A 20,333-nucleotide genomic window follows, 5' to 3' on the forward strand; every position below is an offset into this window, starting at 1 on the left:
TTTGTGCCAAAACTGCAATACAAACTGCTGACCCCAATCAGTTGTGATTTGTTCCTGGAGTCCGTGGAGACAGATGACATGAGTCATCAGGAGCTAGGCTGTTTCTTCTGTGGAGGGCAGGTGTGCAATATGGATGAAGTGGGCCATTTTTGGCAATTGGTCAACCACAGGGAAAACTACAATGTGTCTGTTAGACATGGGGAGCTTGACTATAAAGAGTAATAGCTGCCCAGGTTCTGGTCAGAGCCTCAGAAGGCATTAAAGTGCTAAAGGATTTCAAGCTCAGCATTTTGGTGTGGGAACATGTCATATAGGAATCAGCATATGCAGGCAAAAGCTGGTGGCCCACCCTAAAGCAATGATTAGGGTTTTACTAAGGGTTTCCCTCTCACCGTTGGAAAACTTCTCCAGGGTAGACTAATTCTGTTAACTCTTGGACATGGATACAGCCTTATGATCAAAGGATTGACACTCAGGCAGTAATTCTTTGAAAAACAAAATAATATTTATTCAATATACTTATATTCCCCAATACAATAAACCTTGAAAGCATACTCCAAGAAACAAAACACAAATCACATTAGCACAGGTATGCATATCAAAGTACCCAATACTGCAATACCATAGAGTTGGAAATAGCTTTAACTGGTTACATTCTACATGCGGTGATGAGTCATACTTAGAATGCTGACAGCAAGTTCTTACTTAAACATTAAAATGGTGTACATAGTAACAAACATACATACATAAACATCCAACTTTATTTTCTGAGGCATACACACTCATACACACCCACACACATTCATACACGCTCACACTCTATTGGTTCCTTATACTATGGTTGTCATGCTTACTTCTCTGCAGTCTTCTTTCTCTCTGATCTGTCTACAGTCCTTTTGTTCTGTCATGACTACATCTTAGCTGTTGCTCTGCCACTGTTCCTCCCTTCTTCTATAAGAGCTCTCTCTCTTATATACGGATTTTGGCCTATTTTGATTGGTTATTTCCTCAATCTGTATAATTAGCATACCTATCCACCAATCATCTTTAAGCCTTCCTTGATTGGTCTTTTCTTATGACCCAATCACATCCGCTGAACTTATGTATCAATCAAAGCTGGAACTGATTGAAAACCTGCACCATACTAGACTGACACCTCCCTTCAAGTTTTGGAGTGACATTTACCTAACCTTAGTCGACACCCTGCCTACCAACAGACCAAAACTACCATCTCACTGTCCTTGGTTGTGTGCCAACATTGATCAAACACTTGAAATTTCTGGACTTGTAAAACTATAACTCATCACCTTATTTGTTTAATGTATACTTATTTGTTATCTTCTGCAACTTACTGTTATAGCCTACTGCTGCCACCCTATTTCTTACCAATTTAATTAATTTTATTTTGGTTTTCTCCCTATTTTTAGTTATTAGTGGCAAAGCAGGTTGGTTTTTTTTCCCCTCAATGCTGTGCTTGGAAACAAAATAGAGCAGCTCAAAATCCTTCATATCATCAGGGTCTGAGTCAGGAGATACGGTCCAAATCAAGCCTCAGTGAAAGCCAGGAATGGCCATGGCAACTACAGAATATCCATCTTGTTCCCTGGATACTTCCTGGAATGCCCTTTGGGTTTATATACGGTAAGGAGCCAACCAGGAGTCCTTGAGGCAGGCCTTCCCTTGGTCTGTGACTGCAGTGGGTTACGGATAAAAGAGCATGAGCTGGAGACAGCTTCCATTGGATGGCAGCATGGAGGTCTTTGCTGCCTGGCAGCTCACAGGCCCAGATTTGAGAGCAGCTGGGACTTACCTGAAATGTTACAATATGATAATTAGAATTGTCTATAGTCTGAGCAGAAAGGTTATAATTTTAGGGGTGTGAAATAACTGCATTTATAGGTTTTCGTAGAGTGCAGAATGGGAGTAATGGGAAATTCCAACTACCTGCCTATATAAAAATCAGAGAGATTAACTGGAAGGAATACACTGTTATATAGTATCATGTTGTCATGGATAGACACAAGAAATTTCAAGTATGTTATACAGAAAAAGGAGAAATATACTGAAGGATAAACTCCCAATGGCTCCCTGTGATAGGTTACCTACTGTGAGCTAGGTGAGCTATTTTTCCTTTAAGAAAGACATTCCTCTGAAAGCAAGTTTCCCCCACGCTCTCATAGCAACAAAATATACCTTTTACCTTTCATAATTAATACTTAAATGCGGGAAAGAGACAAGCATCATCAGGCCTACTGAGAACAGACAGGATGTATTACTTACCATGGCAGGCATCTTCAGAACTTATTCCAATAAAAGGAATCCTTTAAATTTGCACCAGGGCACCAGCAGTGATTTAAGTGAGGAGAACATTTACAAAACCGAGAGACAAATATAGCATATTCCCTGTAAGAAAGTGGCATCAAATATTTATTGTTTACTTCTTGGATAAACATAAGGTGAAGAGACAACTTTAACTGAGAGAACATGCTCCTAGGCCCCCTTGACAAATGTACTTCCAAAATTCATCAGCATTTCTATCTTTTGAATATGTATAATGGAAAGTAATAGAATAGACAATAGTGCATTTTCTAGTTCAGTTCAAAAATTCATTAATGTTTAGGGAAAGATGATGAAAATGTTAATTCCCACATGTGTAAAAAGAGGTTGTCAGCTTCTTCTTTTCTCTCTCTCTCTCTCTCTCTCTCTCTCTCTCTCTCTCTCAGTTATAGTAAAAGTTTTGTTATCTGGCATTTGGGCGTGGCAGTTAGTCAAAAATTCTGGTTAACTAAGAATTATACCAATGGAGGGAGGGAGTTTGGATGTGGGAGGAAACTGGGGCTTGGGAGGGGGTGCGGGGCATGGGTTCTAGGAGGGAGTTTGGGTGTGGGAGGGGGCTCAGGGCAGGGATTGGGGCACGGGAGTGATTTTGGGGTGCCAGATCTGGGAGGCGCTCACCTTGGGCGGCTCCCCAGAAGTGCCGGCATGTCCGTGCTGCACCTAGGTGCAGGCACAGCCAGGCAACACTGCGCACCTCCTCCGCCTGCAGGCACTCCCCTCACAGCTCTAATTTCTGCAGTTTCTGGCCAATGGAAGCTGCAGAGACAGCGCTCGGGGTCAGGCAGGGCAGGGGCAGCATGGCTGTTCCCATGGTGCTTCCTCCACCTAGGAGCAGCAGGAACATGTTGCCACTTCTGGGAAGCCACTTAGAGCCAGGTATGCACCAACTGGACTTTTAATGGATGTCAGAAATGCTGGTTTCTAGAGCTTTCCAGTTGGTAAAGCGCCAGATAACACAGCTTTTACTGTACTGTGGTGCCATAGGAAGTAAAAAAAAAAAAGAGTTTCTATGATGCTTCGTTATAATGAACTTACTCACAATCTCATATGTTTGTTCCTTATGTGTAATATGATTCCACCAAATGGCCACACATCATTGTCATTTATCCTATCTTCCATCAGTAATCTGGACGCAGTTACATGCTGGGTATGAGAGACAATTAAGCATAAAAAGTGCCACAAAGAACTGTAATGAGAAATACTTTTTCTTTGTTCTTTGAGTCCATACCATGAAACACACACACCCTGAAGAATGCCAGTCATTCCAATTCATTTCCCGTTTTCATAAAATTCTTGGCCTACTGTTGGGAACAATTTTTGGCAACACTGACAGATCGTAAAACCAGTGCTCAGAGGGCATATAATTTCCGACTGTTCTGCATTAAAGAAAGCCATCCCTATTGGTCTTGAATCTTTGGAACAAAAAATCAGGAAAGTTGAAAAAACTGTAGTCAATATGGCAAAAAGTCAAAATCAACCTCACTCTCACACACAAATACAAATGCTCTGGAAAAAATAATGTTGGCATATGATGTAGCTCTCAAATGTGAGTGGAATAAATCATCTCAAAATTTCTGCTTTAAAATATGCTGCACTGAAGAACTTGTCAGATAAACCGAAACCTAGAACTACTAAATAATTAAAGAAAGGTATGGCACTATTCATGTTAAGGCCTCCTGACAATTACTCAGGCTTTTTTTAGGCAGTATTTCTGATTCTTCAATCACTATGCTTCTTTTACATTATTGTAATCTCATTAACTTCAATAGCTGATTCAGACCTTGGAAAGTCAGAGAGAACTGGGCCCAAAGTTTTTATACTATGCTAAGCACTATGATTTCTGAGTACCCCGTCATGATATCTGAGCTGCTAGTAAAGTGTAAAATTTCTATGAAAACTCTATTTGAGAGAGAAGCAGTAAATTCAAGAGCAGAAGCAGAGGAATTTCCACAAAAGGTTCAGTCACCTACATTACCCAGCACACCAAAAATATTCCTAGATAATCCTGTCACCTATTAAATACAGATCTAAAAATAGTAACTATAATACTTGACACTTTTCTTGTACATTAAGACAAAAAAAAAGATGACTCCCTTCTCATTTACTCAGTGTAATATTTAAAAGTGAATTCACTCCACCAGGAAACATGAATAATTTTACTTAGTGCTGAAAGAGCATTTCATCATGTGGAATGGACGATTTTGAAAATAAGTTATTTCTGAGTCCATTTCTTGCAGTCATGTATGGCTCACGACAACATTAGATTCAAACTCTATACACTTATTTTCACTATCAGAGGGGTAGCCATGTTAGTCTGGTTCTGTAGAAGCAGCAAAGAATCCTGTGGCACCTTATAGATTAACAGACGTTTTGCAGCATGAGCTTTCGTGGGTGAATACCCACTTCTTCGGATGCAAGTAGTGGAAATTTCCAGGGGCAAGAACCTATAGTCAATTAAGGCCCTGTCAATTAAGGTTTATATATGCAAGCAAGAAGCAAGCTAGAGATAACGAGGTTAGTTCAATCAGGGAGGATGAGGCCCTGTTCTAGCAGTTGAGTGAAAACCAAGGGAGGAGAAACTGGTTCTGTAGTTGGCAAGCCATTCACAGTCTTTGTTTAATCCTGAGCTGATGGTGTCAAATTTGCAGATGAACTGGAGCTCAGCAGTTTCTCTTTGAAGTCTGGTCCTGAAGTTTTTTTGCTGCAGGATGGCCACCTTAAGATCTGCTATTGTGTGGCCAGGGAGGTTGAAGTGTTGTCCTACAGGTTTTTGTATATTGCCATTCCTAATATCTGATTTGTGTCCATTTATCCTTTTCCTTAGAGACTGTCCAGTTTGGCCGATGTACATAGCAGAGGGGCATTGCTGGCATATGATGGCATATATTACATTGGTGGACGTGCAGGTGAATGAACCGGTGATGGTGTGGCTGATCTGGTTAGGTCCTGAGATGGTGTCACTGGTGTAGATATGTGGGCAGAGTTGGAGAACCCTCTGATCTCTCTTGTGGACTCTAAACATTGCTGTAATATAAATAAAACAACAATAATAATAACAACTGATTTTTTCCCTTTGCCCTACTAATTATTTTAATAAAATGAATTCCTTTCGGAACTATTTGGCTCTGTGAGATATGGTGCAACTTTTCTATAGTATTCACTATGAAGATTGGGGGGATGCGTGCTGTGTGAAAAACCTATTTTCAAGTTAATTACTTTTCTTCAATAAAACAGTTGGGCTTCAAGTACTTTATGCACAGTGTAAGAAAACTACACACAAATGTATGTAAGTGGCACAAACTGTGCATTACTAAATGCTAGCAATGTCTTTTGTACAAAAAGTAAAGTTGATTGTTGTTCTAGAGATATGAATTGCCTAGTCTACCCTCCCTTCCCTACAAACATAAAATGAATAATGTAAGGAACCATTCAATGGTGTACAGTGTAATACTGCAGGGCCAGGAAGCAGTGGGAGAGTGGTCGAGGGGAGATATATAAGCCCTAGGCTAGTTAAGGGGTGGTTCCCTGTAGACTAGGAAAGGTTACTACAGGTTAGTTGGAGAACCTATAGTCAATTAAGGCCCTGTCAGGAGCCTAATAAATCCCCCTTGCTTCAGGCAGTCAGGGGGTGCAAGGAAGGAGAGAGGACTGGAGTTTGGAGGTGTTTAGCTGAGTATTGAAAGACCAGAGAACCAGAGTAAGGGAGACTCCCTCCCACAGCGTCAAGGACCAAGGGTAACCCTACCCAAAGGGGAAGAGGGTAAGAAACCCGCAGGGGTTGAGAGGGGCTGGGGCTCAGAGTGAGGAGGAGCAAACCCAGACCCCTTTTCCTCTTCCCTCCTCTACCATCTTCCCAGGCGAGTAACCAGGCCCTCAGCACCCCAAGAACAGGGGCAAGGAGTGGTATCCTAGCCCCCCCCACCCCGCCAAGAAAAAGTACAGGACCCACCATACCAACATTGGCCATTTTGCCACAACATGTTAACCTAAACAGTATCTTTCTGTATCTTTTCTGTCTTGTTTCTTTTATGCAGTGAGAGTGATAGAGAGAGACAGACAGACAGACACTCACACACACTAAATATAGGCATCTGAAATAGGACAGAAAGCAACATATTTTAGCTTTTTCCCATATGTTTGAGGTCATAGGCACTAACTACATTTCTTAAGTAGTAATTTGACTGCAGACTTGCAATAAAATATTTAAGATTTAACTTGCGTAAATAAAAGCTGTTTTCCCCAGCCTCTTTTCATTGTGTGTTTTGCAGCAGAAAATATTTTCTCCTTTGTTCACTTGTTTTCCTTCTAAAAGCATGAACCGATTTTTGAATTTCCTTCTAAAAGCGGGAAAGCTTGTTATCTCCCAGTCACTGAAAGAATTCATCTACCTCTAGTGGTCCTGCTTCTAAAACACTAGAGCAACTAGTCTGGCAATAAGTAATGAAGGCATGATGGCCTTGCCCATGAGATGTTTCAAGCTGCCTGCTCCCAAGTCTGATGGCTTCCATCATGACTGAATACCCAAAGTGGTCACTGAACTGGAAAAGGAGACAACAGGACATAGCTGGGTAAGAAGAAACCAACTGAAGTCACAAACCTTATCAATGCTCAAGGCAACAAAGTATAGTGTAATTCTTGACATATTTGTAGCAATATCTAATTTTAGAATTCACCCAATCTGATCTGACTTGCAATAACCATATGCTTACAGAACATATACATTGCATTACATATATTTTAATTATAGCTGTCAAGCAATTAAAAAAAGGAATCATGATTAATTGCATGATTAAAAAAATTAATGGCGATTAATCGCACAATTAATCTCATTGTTAATAATATAATACCATTTATTTAAATATTTTTGATGTTTTCTACATTTTCAAATATATTGATATCAATTACAACACAGAATACAAAGTGTACAGTGCTCACTTTACATTTATTTTTCATTACATTTATTTGTACTGTAAAAAAAACAAAAGAAATCGTATTTTTCAATTCACCTAATATAAGTACTGTAGTGCAATCTTTTTATCATGAAAGTTGAACTTACAAATGTAGAATTGTGTACAAAAAAACCTGCACTCAAAAAAATAAAACAATGTAAAATTTTAGATCCTGCAAGTCCACTCAGTCCTACTTCTTGTTCAGCCAAATGCTCAGAAAAAAAAAGTTTGTTTACATTTGCAGGAGATAAATGCTTCTTGTTTACGTCACCGGAAAGTGAGAACCAGCATTCTCATGGCACTGTTGTAGCCGGTGTCACAAGATATTTACATACCAGATGAGCTAAAGATTCATAAGTCTCTTCATGCTTCAACCACCATTCCAGAGGACATGCATCCATGCTGATCATGGGTTCTGATTGATAACAATCCAAAGCAGTATGGATCCGCGCATGTTCATTTTCATTATCTGAGTCAGATGCCACCAACAGAAAATTGGTTTTCTTTTTTGGTGGTTCGGGTTCTGTAGTTTCTGCATCGGAGTGTTGCTCTTTTAAAACTTCTGAAAGCATGCTCTACACCTCATCCCTCTCAGATTTTGGAAGGCACTTCAGATTCTTAAACCTTGGGTCGAGTGCTATAGCTATCTTTAGAAATCTCACATTGGTACCTTCTTTGTGTTTTGTCAAATCTATGGTGAAAGTGTTCTTAAAATGAACAACATGTGCCTGATCATTGTCCAAGACTGCTATACCATGAAATATATGGCAAAATGTGGGAAAAACAGAACAGGGGACATACAATTCTCCTCCAGGGAGTTCAGTCACAGATTTAATTAATGCATTTTTTTAATGAGTGTCACCAGCATGGAATTGTGTCCTCTGGAATGGTGGCCAAAGCATGAAGGGGCATATGAGTGTTTAGCATATCTGGCATGTAAATATCTTGCAAATGCCTGTTCTCACTTTCTGGTGACATTGTAAATAAGACGAGGGCAGCATTATCGCCTGTAAATGTAAACAAACTTGTTTGTCTTAGTGATTGGCTGAACAAGAAGTAGGACTGAATGGACTTGTAGGCTATGAAGTTTTACATTTTTTTGATTTTGAGTGAAGTTATGTAATAAAAAAAAATCTACATTTGTAAGTTGTACTTTCCTGGCAAAGAGATTGCACTACACTACTTGTATGAGGTGAATTGTAAAATACTATTACTTCTGGTTATCATTTTTACAGTGCAAATATTTATAATAAAAATAATATATACTTTGATTTCAATTACAATACAGAACACAATATATATGAAAATGTAGAAAAATTCAAAATATTTAATAAATTTCATTTATTTATTTAAATAAATATTAAAATATTTAATAAATTTTAATAAATTGGTATTCTATTGTTTAATAGTGTGATTAAAAGGGCGATTAATCACAATTTATTTTTTGAGTTAATCACATGAGTTAACTGCAATTAATCGACAGCCCTAATGTTAATGCAACATAAGTGTTGAGATTTTAAATCTAAGAAGTTTAGAAAATTCAGTTACGTTTCTTCTCAACAAAAATTCCCTCTACTTCCTTCTGTGTCTATTTTATAATCATATAACATCTGATAATGTATCAGACTATTCAGCAAATTCCATGTGAAAACCAGTGCTAAATGCAACAAAAAGCCAAGCATCCAGAAATCAGAAAATGCAGAGCTTATCTCTACAGCTTTGTGTGTATGCCTTTAATATTGTGTTTCTTTATAACTGGGTAGAAGCATCATCAAGAACAACCATAGTTAAAGTACCATAAGCATTTCCATATAGACTACTTGTTTTCCAACACGTATGTCCCTCCAGTATGTTTTTGTCACCTCTTTGCCTGCTCCTTTCCATAGACTGATGAGCAAAGACATTAGGGTGGAGATATGGTCAAAACAAGAACAGAAATGGGCAGTTTCCTCTGGAATCTTTCTAAAATAAGGGGAAATATATTATGCTAAAGTAGAAAGCAAAAGAAGAGAAACAAGATTATTATTTATTATTTGTATTACTGTGGTGGCTAGGGGCCCTAGTTATAGACCAGGACCCCATTGTTCTAGGTGTTGTACAAACACAGAATAAAAAGAAAAGAAAAAAAAAGAGGTGAGAAAAGGGGCACACATTCCTCCTTGGCAGGAGAGAGGCCTACATTTCTGGAGCTGCCTCAGAAACAAACACAAGAGCCAAAAAAAAAAAAAAGAGCAAAGATATCCAAACAATCCAAAGCCACTGCCATGATGTATACAGCATTAATTCCAGGGACTTAGTGTGTAGCTAATCTTTCTTCGTCTATCTTCTGAGAACTTGTACTGTTTCTGGGTCCTGCAGTCACGAGTTGCAGCAGGGGCAGAAGGCACAGACTCTGAGGGAGTGGTTTGCCAGAAGGGATTGCTACCACTGCACCCCGGCTTAGCTGAGTCCTTCAATATTCAAGGAGAAAACATGAGAAGCAAGCAATAATTACCTTGAAAGCATGGCCCAAGGTTGTAATCTGACATCCCTCCCTGACACAGTAATTTTTTTTGGCACAGGTGTTGCAGATCACACCACCACCAACTGAAAAACAGAAATACCTTGAGCATTGTCACCAAGGTGTGGTTGTACTCGCCTTGATAGAGGACTGGTCTCTAGCCCCAAGTTCATCTTGAAGTGCAGCAACCTTGCCTCTGATAGCAATAGTATCTTCAGCATTATGAGAATGATGAGAATATACTGCTGCAGTAAGCATTCAAGGTTCTTACTGGTGATTCATTTCCTAAAGAAGATTGTTAAATATCCCAAATGAAACAATACTTAGGACTTAATACTCCATACGTAGGTTACTCAGATGAAGTCAATCTTGCCCGCTCCTAGTGAAATTCCAGGCTAGTTCATAAGGATTGCCAATGGAAATATATCTGGGACAAGGAACAGACCACAAAGCACTTTCAGATGTGAAGATGATGAGCAACATACGAATGCAACTTTATTTCATTATTTATTCACTAATTTAAAAAAATTCTTAATGACAAGAAAGCTTATAATTCATTGGAAAAAAAACAATATGCATGGCAACCAACTTTCATTAATTTTTATTATTTTATCTACAAAGGAAGTGGGGATTAAAAATAAATTGGACTGAACTAATATAGTACTTTAAATACAAATACATCAGGTTTGCCTTGGGGGCCTTGAGATCTCACTAATGCTTAATTACACTACATAAGAAACTGAAGGAGCCTTCCAAGGTGATAAAGACCAGAACAATCCATTATTATCTTTGTATTATTTATACAGCAGTAATGTCTAGAGACCCAATAAGGGATTAGACCCAATAGTGCTAGGCAAAGTACAGAGGACTATAACAAAGACAGTCACTGCCACACAGCTCACAATCTTCAATTATGACAAGACAACAAATGGATGAAGGTGGGGTACAGTGGAGGAAAAAGTAACAGCAAATACAGTTTAGTTTGCATAAGGAAGTAGCCTCTCTGGTCATAGTAGACATGTATAGTTTACAACATAAACAAAGCCAGATGGCTGTGATTTATAGACATCACAGCAGAGGTAGGGTAAGAAGAAGGGTGGGGGGTTTTTTGGTTTGTTTTTTTGTTTTTTTTAAAGGTCTGGACTAAGAACTATACAAGAGCTAATCTTTCTATTACTCTACAGTTTTCTCAGTCCCAAGCTGGCTGTACACTGGGAGATTTGGGAATATTAATTAGCCTTATAAACCTTTAACCAATTTTTTGCTAATTGGATATATTGAACAATTTACCGAGATGACCTATATTTACAGTTGACAGTCAAGACTTAGGTTCAAATTCTGTAGTTCGAGGGTTGTTCTCAATGGACCAAATTTAGCTTTGGCATAACTTGGCATGGCTCTTGTTGACTTTGATGACAGTTGCTTATACCAAGGCTCAGTTTGGTCCAATATGCTTCACATGATTAGCATGTCTGCCCAAATGACCTGCAACTAGAACTTCAAACTATGATTATAAGAAAATACCACATCTGACACAGCCCAGAAGATTTAGTAATTTTTGATTTGCTCCTCATTTTTCAAGGTAAACTAGCATAAATTTGACATCTAGAAAGAAATCTAAGGATTACTTAGGTACAGTTGAATTGAAGATGGAATTCTATTTGCATTGTTTTAAAACATCCCTTTATAAAGCTTTGACCTAAAGAATATAGTAGAACTCAAAAAAAAAAGTTTTGGTCATAAAACCAATGGTTTGATAATAATTTACACTTCTTTGATGGGTGAAGGTATTGGGAAAATGTGTGAATATTTTTTTCTGACTTAAGCTTGGTATTGAATCATGTTCCCTATGGCTAACCTTCTAATGCCAAACATAAGAAAGTAAGAACATAAGAATGGTCATACTGGGTCACACCAATGGTCCATCTAGCCCAATATCCTGTCCTCCAACAGTGGCTGGTGCCAGATGCTTCACAGGGAATGACCAGAACAAATCAATTATTGAGGGATCCACTGTGTCATCCAGTCCCAGCTTCTGGCAGGAAGATTTAGGGACACCCATTGTGAGGAGTTGCCTCCCTGACAAACTTGACTAATAGCCATTGATGGACCTATGCTCCATTAACTTATATCATTCTTGTTAGAACTCAGTTATACTTTTGGCCTTCCCAGCATCCCCTGACAATGAGTTCCACAGGTTGACAGTGTGCTGTGTGAAGTACTTCCTTACGTTTGTTTTAAACCTTCTGCCTATTAATTTCATTGGGTGTTCACTGGTTTTTGTGTTTTGTGAAGGGGTGAACTGTCCAAAGGTCCTTCCCTGAGGGAATACCTTCTTCTCAGGGTGTACCTGAAGCAGGTCCTCCCTTCCCTGAGGGTACCTTTGGACAATTGTTGCAGGGAGAGTTCCTGCCTTCCCTCACCTCCTCTCTCAGGGTGGGGGTGAGGGGTTCTTTGATATTTCCCACCCTACAAGGATGTTACATTTAATTACATTATGGGAACTATTGCTGAGCGGTTATGTGCCACTTGGGACTAAATGAAAAATTGCCTTTCTTATTGGTTCCAGGACTAGCTGCTCCAAGAAGCAGTCATTAATGGGGAGGTTAGAAATTTTATCTCTTCATCCTGTCCTTAGGTGCCACGTTCTCAGTTAATATGGGGGTAGCAAGGAGTTAGGAAATTCAGAGACAGTTCTGTAAACAGTACATCCTGTTAACCTAAGCCAGTCACATTGCTACAATTTCTGCTTTCAGGGGGCCAGGCTATGCGTGCTAGGCACAACTTAGATTACGGATGGGGGGAAGTGGTAGATGTGGACTTTAGTAAGGCTTTTGATACTATCTTGCAAGACCATCTCCTAAACAAACCAGGGAAATACAACATAGATGGAGCTATCATAAGGTCAGTGCATAACTAGTTCATCGCTGTCCTAAATGTAATGGGAACATGATGATGATGATGATGATGATGACAACTGGTTGGAAAACCCTTCTCAGAGAGGAGTTATCAGTGGTTTCCACTGGAAGGGCATATCAAGTGGGGTCCTACAGGGATTGGTCCTGGGTCCAGGTCTGTTCAATATATTAATCAATGATTTAGATAATGGCATAGAGAGTACATTTATAAAGTTTGTGGATGATACCAAGCTGGAAGGGATTGCAAGTACTTTGGAGGATTGGATTAAAATTCAAATGATCTGGACAAAATGGAGAAATGGTCTGAAGTAAATAGATGAAATTCAACAATGCAAAGTGTTCCACTTAGGAAGGAACAATCAGTTGCACACATACAAAATGGGAAATGACTGCCTAGGAAGGAGTACTGCAGAAAAGGAGTGGGGGGTCATAGTAGACCACAAGATGAATATGAGTAAACAGTGTAATACTGTTCCACAAAAAGCAAACATCATTCTGGAATGTATTAGCAAGAGTGTTATAAGCAAGACACACAAAGGAATTCTTCCACTCTACTCCTCTCTGATATGGCCTCAGCTGGAGTATTGTGTCCAATTGTGGATGCCACATTTCAGGAAAGATGTGGACAAATTGGAGAGAGTCTAGAGAAGAGCAACAAAAATTATTAAAGGTATAGAAACATGACCAATGAGGAAAGATTTTTTAAAAATGGATTTGTTTAGTCTGGAAAAGAGACTAAGGGAAGATACATAAAATACATAAAAGGTTGTTACAAGGAGGAGGGAGAAAAATTGTTTTCCTTAACCTCCGAGGATAGGACAAGATGCAATGGGCTTAAATTGCAGCAAGGGTGGTTTAAGTTGGACATTAGGAAAAACTTCAGTGTGCTTAAACACTGGAATAAATTGCCTAGGGAGGTTGTGGAAACTCCATCGTTGGAGGTTTTTAAGAGCAGGTTAGACTGTAACCTATCAGGGATGGTCTAGCTAAAACTTAGTCCTGCCTAGAGTGCAGTGGACTGGACTAGAAGACCTCTCGAGGTCCCTTCCAGTCCTACAATTCTATGATTCTATGAAGTCATGGAACTACATCAGTTTATACCAACTCAATATCTGGCACAGAAGCTATAAAAAGGATTTAAAGGAGATTTTGTAAACAGTTTTTAAGTAAATTCATGATTTTATCTGCGTATGCTGAATGAAGGGAGGACTGTGAGCTTTGTAATGGTATTGAGTGAGGTAGGATCTATTTATTTAATGTAAAATGTAAGTGTAGAGCCAAATCCTACCTTAAGATATACACATGGAAGTCCAGATGTTTTCAGTGGGAATTAAATATGTGTGTCCAAATCAGAATTTTCCCCATAATATGTTTTGGCAGCTATGGCTATTTCTTGCAATATCTTTACAAAAAACATTATTGAATTAATTTTAAGTATATTTGAGTTCCATTGTATTAAATACAAAGTTTATGTGTTACTGTAGGCCAGAATTGCATGTAAATTTTCTAGGCAGGAGATGTGGTGTGAGAACTGGGATTTGAAAGGATGATACTGAAAATGTGCCAGGCAAGAATGGACTGTTGGGAGAATAAATGTTAAATGGATTTCCTGTGTAATACCTAGCAGGAGGTTAATGCAAATTCCCCACCGATGGATATGCAAAAACCTTGCTTTTTGAAGCTATGCCCTGAGAAGCGGGTCTTTGTCAGCTGATTACCTGTTCCTAGAGACTGGAGATTAAAGGCCCAAGCTGTATAAAGAACTGTCTGCTGGTGGTTCTGGGTCTGATTCTGAGACATCTATGGACTTGTAACCACAGGGAAAACCCCATTGTGGATTTTGAAGGACTCGTATCTGCCAGAGCCTAAGCTTGGTGTTGGGAGTGACTTTCAGTAAGCTTTATCTCATAACATATAGGTTCTTGTATTTGTTTTAATATGCTTTCTCTGTAATGTTTTCACTTTAAGAATAAATGTGCTTGCTTAGAAATAGCTGTGTGGTAACTTGTGACTGCTGAAAATTACAGCTATTCATAGCTTTGTGACCTGCACGGGATGTGCCATGTTTGTCTTTCTTCCACAGGACAGAAGCAACTTTGTCTGTACAAAATGCAAGCTGGTCTGCATATTGGAAGAGAAGGTTCAAGGTCTGGAGAAACAAGTATCAACCCTGCGCTGCATAAAAGAAAATGAAGATTTCCTGTACAGATATCAGGATATGCTTCTTTCGGCACAGCATTCTGAAGAATCAGAGCAGGTTATGCAGCAAGGTTAGAAGGACGGTGAAGAAATTTGGCAATATGTGACCTCCAGAAGAAGAAAGAGGAACGTCCATGTACCAGCAATGCAGATACAGGTGAGCAACCATTTTCACATTCTCTCCACACAGGTACTAATGCGGAGAGTGGACTAGATGATACATGTGAGGAAAGGGAGCAGAAGGAGACTTCACCAATTGAAAGGCATGAGATGCACTGTCCTAGGGATGGGAGTTCCATGACCACCATTCCCAAGAGAAGGAGGCGGGTGGTGGTGGTTTGGGACTCTCTCCTCAGGGGGACTGAGTCATCTATCTGCCTTCCCAACTAGGAAAAACGAGAAGTGAGCTGCTTCCCAGGAGCTAGGATTCACAATGTAATGGAGAGATGGCCAAGACTCATCAAGCCCTTGGATCGCTACCCCTTCCTGCTTCCACCGGGGGAAGGAGACCAAAGCCCTGAGGTAATTGGGGAAGTGGGATGCCATGAGGAAGCACAAGCGGGAGAGAGCAAGAGGGGAGGACTCCTGCCTCATACTGAGAAAGCAGGATGATCAGCGAGTTATCTTAAGTGCCTATACACAAACACAAGAAGCCTGGGAAACAAGCAGGGAGAACTGGGAGTCCTGGCACAGTCAAGGAATTATGATGGGATTGGAAAAACAGAGACCTGGTGGGATAACTCACATGACTGGAGTACTGTCATGGATGGGTATAAACTGTTCAGGAAGGACAGGCAGGGCAGAAAAGGTGGAGGAGGTGCATTGTATGTAAGAGAGCAGTACAACTGCTCAGAGCTCCAGTATGAAACTGCAGAAAAACAGCTGTTTCATGGCGCTTAGGATGTGATTGCAGAGCCATTGGCCATTATCTTTGAAAACTCATGGTGATCAGGGGAGGTCCCAGATGACTAGAAAAAGGCTAATGTATTGCCCATCTTTAAAAAAGGGAAGAAGGAGGATCTGGGTAACCACAAGCCAGTCAACCTCACCTCAGTCCCTGGAACAACCATGGAGCACATCCTCAGGAAATCAATTCTGATGCACTTAGAGGAGAGGAAAGTGATCAGGAACAGTCAGCATGGATTCCCTGAGGGCAAGTCATGCCTGACTAACCTAATTGCCTTCTTTGATGAGATAACTGGCTCTGTAGATGAGAGGAAAGCAGTGGATGTATTATTTCTTTACTTTAAGCTTTTGATACAGTCTCCCACACTATTCTTACTGGCAAGTTAAAGAAGTATGGACTAGATGAATGGACTGTAAGGTGGATAGAAAACTGGCTAGATCATTGGGCTCAATGGGTAGTGATCAATGGCTCCATGTCTAGTTGGCAGCCAGTATCAAGCAGAGTGCCCCAAGGGTCAGTCCTGGGGCTGGTTTTATTCAATATCTTCATTAATGATCTGGAGGATGGAGGATTACTGAGGGTAATCCTTTTTACCCTCAGTAAGTTTGCAGATGACAGTAAACTGGGAGAAGTGGTAGATACGCTGGAGATTAGGGATAGGATACAGAGGGATTTAGACAAATTAGAGGATTTGGCCAAAAGAAATCTGATGAGGTTCAACAAGGACAAATGCACTTAGGACAGAAGAATTCCATGCACTGGTACAGACTAGAGACTGAATGGCTGGGCAGCAGTTCTGCAGAAAACTATCTAGGGGTTACAGTTGACGAGAAGCTAGATATGAGTCAACAGTCTGCCCTTGTTGCCAAGAAGGCTAATGGCATTTTGAGCTGTATAAGTAGGGGTATTGCCAGCAGATTGAGGAATGTGATCATTCCCCTCTATTTGGCATTGGTGAGGCCTCATCTGAAGTTCTGTGTCCAGGTTTGGGCCCCACACTACAAGAAGGATGTGGAAAAAATGGAAAGAGTCCAATGGAGGGCAACAAAAATGATTAGGTGGCTGGAGCACATAACTTATAAGGAAAGGCTGAGGGAAGTGGGATTGTTTGGTCTGCAGAAGAAAAGAATGAGGGGGGATTTGACATCTTCTTTAAACTACCTGAAAAGGGGTTCCAAAGAGGATGGATCTAGACTGTCAGTGGTACCAGATGACAGAACAAGGAGCAATGGTCTCAAGTTGCAGTGGGGGAGGTTCGGGTTGGATATTAGGAAAACTTTTTCACTAGGTGGGTGATGAAGCGCTGGAATGGGTTACCTAGGGACGTGGTGAAATCTCCTTCCTTAGAGGTTTTTAAGGTCAGGCTTGACAAAGCCCTGGCTGGGGTGATTTCATTGGGGACTGGTCCTGCTTTGAGCTGGGGTTGGACTAGATGATCTCCTGAGGTCTCTGCCAACCCTGATATTCTATGATTCTATTATTCTTTGAAAAGAAAAGTGTATATGCCCTCCTGTTAAGAAAGTCTGGTTTGCTGGGAATGTTAGAGTGTGATGCAGGAACTTGTAGAGCCTTAAACATCCCCAGTCAGGACACACAGAGAGATGCACGTCTCCACCCAAGAGATGTGAAAGCTGGGAGCCTAAAACCTTCAAGCGCCTGCCTTTGGTGGATCAAGAAACACAGAGTAGGGAAGTAAGGAATAAGGAACACAGCCTCAGTTGCCCTGAAACTGTGATAATGTTATCTTGTTTAGTGAATATATATAAACAACCTTGTAAGTAGTGATAGAATAGTGGGAAACACAGATTACAAATTATGGCTAGGGCTAGTTAACATGTCAAAATCAAACGTGCCAAATGTCATGTTGAGCTTACATGCCTTCAAAGTGAATCACTCTTAACTGAGCAAAATAAATAAAACTTGTTTGTGCAGTGTATTAATAATTTCTTGCCCATTTCCACATTGCATAATACAAAACAAAAATGTCCCAACATTTTGTGGTTTTTAGATGGCGTGACTAGTCTATAGTGTCTTTTTCTCCAGACTTCCATGTTTCTTTTAGCTCTCCTTTTGCTAGGCTTTTCACATGAGAAAATATATAAGTAAAGAAAACACAGAACTTTGATTTTAAATAATTTTATTAAAAATGATTGTGAGAACATAAAATAATCTCACCTCCTCACTTTCTTTGCTGGGTCCCAGCAAAGTAAAATCAATGAGAATTTGTACCTTATCAAGGGATCAATATAGAACATTCATTGATTCTACAGGCAGCAGTGTAAGATCAGTGACCAACTCCATAAGAGAACAATGAAGAACACAAATCAGCTTTTTCTTTCTTTTTTTTTTTTAATAGAGCTATACCTATCTCATAGAACTGGAAGGGACTCTGAAAGGTCATCAAGTCCAGCCACCTGCCTTCACTAGCAGGACCAAGTATTGATTTTGCCACAGATGGCCTTTCAGGGATTGAATTCACAACCCTGCATTTAGTGGGCCAATGCGCAAACCACTGAGCTATCCCTCCCCTCAAAGCTCTAATAGAAACTTTCCATATTTCCTGAATTCTTATAGCCTCCTTCTCCTGTCCATTAGATCAGCATAAAATTGATGTAAAAATTGAGAATCATCACTTTCATTTCACACTTTGAATAACTTTATTATTATTTCAGTTCATTTGATTTCCGTTAGCAGTTCTTCTATGAGAAGTTCCCGGAGAATTCATTCTACAATAAAATGATAAAAGCTCACCACAGATCAGACAGGGGATGCTAGAATGATGCCTGCTTAATGAAGCATTGTCATTTAAGGTTCTGTTTAATGATGACTAAACCTCAAAAGGTTGCAGTGGATAAATATTCAAAAATTCAGATGCTTATTTGAAACTCTTTGGTCTCCACTCCTGCATTAGAAAACTTATTAAAAACATATTCTCCTGAGTTTTCTGGTACTTCTCAGCTCTGGCTGGCCCAGGAATACCATGAGATCAACCTTAATCATGGCAAAAATTGATTTTATTCACAGATGTGACTGTAGTGCAAGCTGCATGCACAAAAAAAAAAAAACCATCATACCAGAGAGCAGTCCTTTTCTTATGTGGCTCAGGTGTGACCACATCTGGTATATTTTGTTCAGTTCTGGGAAGCATTTAGAAAGTTGACAAATTTGTGGGTATTCAGCTTAGTGTAACAAAAATGGTTAGAGTCTACCAGAACTGAATTACCAGGAATAAAATAGGAGTAAAATATGTATCAATTAACTTATTTCTACTGTATTTTGAGCACATCATGTGGTATACAATTCCAAATACAATTATGTATAGTTTGCCTAAGTAATTATTAACAAGAAAACAGTCTAAAAATGTTTGAAGGAGGAAGAGGAATTATTTAGAACTTAGATTAATGGCATGGAACCAAATCAAAGACCATTTGAGCCATCAAGTAAAACTTCCTGACAGTGAGATATATAAGGTTGTTGAAATAATTGGTGGATGCCCTTTTGCTTAGGACTATTAAAATGGAACTCTCCAAGAAACTATAGAATGTACCATAAGGATTCTGAATAATCAAAGAAGCATATCATTTATGATTTTTCAGTACCAGTTCTACACAGCACCAGAAAGTGCTGTTCAGAATTATGCAAAAATGGAAAGATAATGGAGTAATAATTGGCTACAAGACTTCTTTGAACTCATTCAAACCTTTAAAATACATCTAAGGCTATGTACACTTCTGACTTGTGTCCATGATCACAGTAGCTTTGCATGCAGACAAAACATACAATTGCACATGCTCATTTTTGAAAGGCAGGGCCACCTATCTTAAGAGTTTTGTGTAGCCCCAATCACTGAAGTGCTTAAGTGCTATACAGATCAATTAAATATGCCTTGTGTACATCAAGTAGTTTAGTTATTTTCATTTCCCTGATTATAAGAGATACTGCTTGGGTGAGGTTCGCAGGGCTTTTATTTTGTTTTGTTTTTTTAAATTATCTGGTTATGGCAGGAAAGCTCTATCAACAAGGGGGACTCACTGTGCAACAGAAACATGCTTAAGTTTTAAGCGAGTCCAAGTTCCTTTGGTAGGTCATTTCCTAATCAGATCCCCATAGCTGAGAACACTATCTCCAGCTCCAGGATGTTTTGTCTTAGTTTTTGTGAGCTGCATTATTCCCCAAGATTGCAGCTGACTTGGCGCATAGATGGAAGCTCTTTAATAGATGTATCTGGGTTATAATTCACTGATAGCCTTAAAGCTCAGGATCAAGGTCTGGAGCTGACCCAGAAGCAGACTGGAAACCAGTGGAAAGAAGGGAGGATGGGTGGCGCAATATGCTTACAGTAGCCTATCCTGTTGAGCAGCCAGGTGGTCACATTCTGCACAAGCCAAAAGTCCCCACATTGCTTCTGAGAACAGCCCCAGATGCAATGACTTACAGCAAGCCTGTATGGAGATGAAAAGTCTGATCTTTGTGCCCAGATGCTCACAAAGAAAGGATGGGAGTGGAGGGGTTTCCTAGCAAGC

Source organism: Mauremys mutica, chromosome 2, assembly GCF_020497125.1.
Source record: "Mauremys mutica isolate MM-2020 ecotype Southern chromosome 2, ASM2049712v1, whole genome shotgun sequence".
Taxonomy (NCBI): Eukaryota; Metazoa; Chordata; order Testudines; family Geoemydidae; genus Mauremys; species Mauremys mutica.